At 38.1% G+C, this 5,078-nt stretch overlaps 1 pseudogene; it reads left to right on the forward strand.

The window, feature by feature from the left end:
* On the forward strand, nt 2,748-3,194 carry LOC100738843 (annotated as a pseudogene).

A 5,078-nucleotide genomic window follows, 5' to 3' on the forward strand; every position in this document is an offset into this window, starting at 1 on the left:
ATATATACATATATATATATTTAGGCATTTGAATCCACCATCATTTATTTTATTAATTGGCTGCTTGGGCAGAAATGTATTTGTGCACATTTAATCTGTATCATGTGCTTTGCATTTAAAGATAAGACAGTGCTTGCTAATTGTGTACACAAACGGTTGGGCAAAGAACATGTATTACAAAGTACATGTACACAAAGTCGGTTTTCCCCTGTTTGCAGACTATGTCATTTGTGACCCTCCCTCTTCATCTCAGATTCTCCCAAAGGAATCAAGAATATGTGGAGTTAGAAGGATATTTAGGGAGTTCCTATTGTGGCCCAGTGGTAACAAACTAAAGATATATGAGGACATGGGTTCAATCGCTGGCCTCACTCAGTGGGTTAAGGATCAGGCATTACTGTGAGCTGTGGTGTAGGTCGAAGATGCGGCTTGGATCCTGAGTTGCTGTGGCTGTGGTGTAGGCTGGCAGCTGCAGCTCTGATTCGGCCCCTAGCCTGGGAACATCCATATGTCCATATGCCACAGGTATGGCCCTAAAAAAAAAAAAGGATATTTAGATATTATTAGCCTGACTACCTAAATGAAGCAGGCACCCACCATTCTCTGGTCTGTTAGTAACTTTCAGTGATAAGACATTCAGCTCTTCAGAAAGGTAGCCCATTTCATTGTCATTCATCCTAAGCATTAAAAAATATTTATTTTATTGACCAAAGTTTTCTTTCATCTAACTTCCACCTTGTTTATAGCCTTTAGACCTACAGGGATGTCTTCAGGAGACAATTCTTACATTTCCTCTTTTGTCTTCTCCAAATGAAAATTTCTTATTTCCTTCAGCCATTCCTCACTATCATGACAACTACCTCTCAATTCACATCCATTTGTCAGCTTTTCTCTTTTGAGTAGTTCTTTTGTTACTGAAGTATAGTTGATTTACAATATTATATTAGTTTCAGGTGAGCAACATTCAATTTGTTCATTTTCCCATAGATTAGGAAAACTAAACAGTTATATATAAAACAATGAAAGTAGAACATTTTCTCACACCATATATAAAAATAAACTGAAATGTATTAAAGACCTAAATGTAAGGCCTGAAACCCTGAAACTCCTAGAAAAGAGAACATATGCAGACACACTTTGATATAAATCATAGCAATATATTTTGGGATCTGTCTCCCAAGGCAAAGGAAACAGAAGCAAAAGGACTCAAATAGGACTTAATTAAAAGCTTTTGCACAGCAAAGGAAAACATCAATAAAACAAAAAGACAACCTATTGAAGGGAGAAAATATTTGCACATGATATGGCTGATCAGGGATTAATATCCAATATATAAGCGACTTCAACTCAACATCAATAAAACAAACAACCCAACTTAAAAATAGGCAGAAAATGGAGTTCTTGCCGTGGCACAGTGGTTAACGAATCCAACTAGGAACCATGAGGTTGTGGGTTTGATCCCTGGACTTGCTCAGTGGGTTAAGAATCCAGCGTTGCCGTGAGCTGTGGTGTAGGTCGCAGATGCAGCTCGGATCCCGCGTTGCTGTTGCTGTGGCTGTGGTGTAGGCCAGCGGCTACAGCTCCGATTTGACCCCTAGCCTGGGAAGCTCCATATGCCGTGGGAGTGGCCCAAGAAATGGCAAAAAGCCAAAAAAAAAAAAAAAAAAAAAAAGGGGCAGAAAATAAAGTTCCCTCATGGTTTAGTGGCTCAAAGATCTGGCATTGTTATTGCATGGGCAAAAAAAACCCAAAAAAACAAAAAAACCCAGAAGAATTAAATAAACATTTTTCCAAAGAAGATATACACATAGCCACCAGGCACATGAAAAGATACTCAACACCACTAATTATTAAAGAAATGCAGATCAAAACCAAAATGAGATATTACCTCACACGTCACAATGGCTAACATCAAAATCTTCAAATAACAAATACAAAGATATGGAGAAAAGGGAATCACTGTACACTGTAAACCAAATGTCCATCGGAAGATGAATGGATAAAGATGTGATTAGATAGATAGAGAGAGAGAGATGATATATAAAATATATAATGGGCTATTTCTCAGCCATAAAAAAGAATTGAATTGAGTTCTGCCACTTGCAACAATGTAAATGGACCTACAGAGTATTATGCCTAGTGAAATAAGTCAGAGAAAGACAAATACTGTATGTTATCACTTATAGGTCTTTTGCATAGTTCTTAAAACTCCTCATGTGGCCTGATTAACATAATGATACAGAGGAACCTACACATTCTCCTTTCTTCTTCCTTTCTCTAACATGGTCTTACCAGTGGCTTGCTAATTGTGGCAACCATGTTACATTCTTGCCTTATAAGTAATTTGTACTTCAAAGTGTCATATTTTTTCTATAAAAAGTTAAGTCATGTCTATTCCATTTAGTATTTGTTCATTTGATATTAGAACTAATGTGTAGAACTTTGCACTTAAATCCCATCTTGTTTTTTTTCTTCCTATTCATTCTTTCAGAGTTATTTTTTGCCAATTCTGTCAACAAACATATTAATTCTCTCTTCAAGCTTATTTTCAATTGAAAAGCTACCAAACACATCCATTATGTCTGTATTTAAGCCACTGATTAAAACATTCCATGGCACGGGGCTCAGTATGGAAGTCCTTGACATGCCATTAAAAACTCCTTTCATACAGTGGGAAAAAAAAACAAAAAAAAAAAAACCCCTTTCCCTCCCCAAGTTTGTACAAATTCATTAATGAAAACCACCTACTTAATCCTTTAACTTATCTCTGCCTAATTTCTGTCTGACTCAAAAAGATGTAATGGGTTTTCAGCCATCTTGGAGCCTGTGGAGGCCTGCTAGGACCAGGACTTCAAAAATAACAGGTATGTCGGGAAGGTTATGGTCCAAGGCCATTTTTGCTGGTTATAAGCGGGGTCTCCGGAACCAGAGGGAGCACACAGCTCTTATTAAAACTGAAGGTGTTTATGCCCGAGATGAAACAATTTTATCTAGGCAAGAGATGTGCTTATGTGTACAAAGCAGATAACACAGTGATTCCTGGTGGAAAACCTAAAAAAACCAGAGTAATGTGGGGAAAGGTAACTCATGCTCATGGCAATAGTGGCATGGTTTGTGCCAAATTCCAAAGCAACCTTCCTGCCAAGGCCATTGGACATAGAATCCATGTGATGCTGTATCCTTCAAGGATTTAAACTTATTGAAAAGTAAATAAATAAAAGTGGATTTGTTCTCTTGTGAAAAAAAAAAAGATGTAATGGGAAATTTGTCAAATGCCTTATCAAATTACTCTACGTCTAAACCGCACTTTTTGTGACATACAATTTAACAACTTGATCAAGAGTGGATTAGATATCCTTCTAAGGCTTTGATAGAAAACTATACTTATGCTTATATTAGCAATTAATGTATTGCATTGTGATTACTTATTTGTGTTTTTTTTTTTTTTTTGTCCCAGTTAGATTGTAGGTTCTTTGCTTCTTTAATTCACCATTGTATCCCTAATGCTTACTGGTGGAGCCTGGCAGGTAACAGCTATTCAATAGATACTGGTTAAATTAGTGAATATATGAAAAGTGGCATGATGGAATTCAACAAAAAGAATCAGTTTGGAGCATACACTGAGTTGAGGTGTCTGTGGGGAGTGGGGTAGATCTGTACATCAATAGGTTTTATACACTGATTTGGAATTCAAGAGAAAAGGTTGCCCTGACCATACAGATTTTTGAGTAACTGAGGCAATAAATAAAAATGAAACCAAGATCATAAGTGAGTTTGCTTAGGGAGAGGATGTTGGGTGAGAAGAAAAAGGAAGCAATATGGTATACTGACCAAGCTCTAAAGTCAAACTGCCGGAATATAAGTTCTGCCATTTTCTTGGGCAAGAAATAATTGCATGGGCTTTATCTTCCTCATTTGTAGCATAGTAATGCAATAACAGTTCTTAATTCACATGCTCACTAAGTGGTATAAAGAGTGATCAGCGTGGCAGAAGAGGAACTAAGGAAGCCATGTGTCACACAAACCAAAGGAGAGTTCCTAGAAGTGCTAATCAACAACATTAGGAGCAGAGTGGCCTAGGGATTGGAAGAAGTTTCTTTCAAGATGTATCAGAAGAAGCCAGATTTTAGTGGGTTGAGGAAAGGCTGGGAGATAAGCACATGGAAACAGCAAGTATTGACAGGTCTTACAAAGGTTGACTGGGGAGGGAAGGAGAAAGGACAGAGGCTAGACAGGGCAGGAGGTCAAGGAATTTCTTTGATTGTTTTATAGAATAGGCTTGACTTGCTTGTGGTTACAAGGGGGCCAATTGAAAGAAAAAAAAAAAGGAATTATAGAAGAGAAAAAGGATAGCTAAGAAAGAACAGTACCCAAGAACAGACAGGAGGCAGGAAGGGGCTACCCTACCCACTGTTCCTCACCAGCCTAACCTATCCTTGATGACCAGGGAAGTATGGTACCTACCTTTGCCCAGAAGGTAGTTAATAAATGTTGAGACTATTTTCTAGGGTTGGAAGAAAGGAAAAAATAGTAAGAATACATGTTGGTAGATGAGGGGCAGAAAATGATGAGATCTATGTTTTCTGTACCATAGACAATGATGACTTTTTTGGAGGTTAAATAAGTAGCTTGAGGGGAGAAATTGAGGGAGAATCCAGAGGGAGCAGGCCAGGATCAGGGTGAAGATAACTGATGGCAGCAAGACAGGAGCTTATTATTCAAAATTCAACATGGATTCATTGAGCACCTACTATGTACTGAAGATAGAGTGGAGAACAAAACAGATATTTTCCCTGCCTTCCCAAAGCTTACATTTTGATGGACAAGACAATCAAGTAAACAAATATGGGCAATTTTGATAGGTTTAGTGTTAGGAAAGAAATTAGCAGGGTGATGTGCTAGGTATTGACTAGGAAGTGGAAGAGAATACTATTTGGATAGAAGGTGGTCTGGAAACCATCACTTAAAAAGTACATTTGGGAGTTCCTCTGGTGGAGCAGTGGGTAAGGATCCAGTGTTGTCACTGCTGTGGTTCAGGTCACTGCTGTGGCACTGGCCTGGGAAATTACACATGTCGT

This window comes from Sus scrofa, chromosome 4 (assembly GCF_000003025.6).
Source record: "Sus scrofa isolate TJ Tabasco breed Duroc chromosome 4, Sscrofa11.1, whole genome shotgun sequence".
Taxonomy (NCBI): Eukaryota; Metazoa; Chordata; class Mammalia; order Artiodactyla; family Suidae; genus Sus; species Sus scrofa.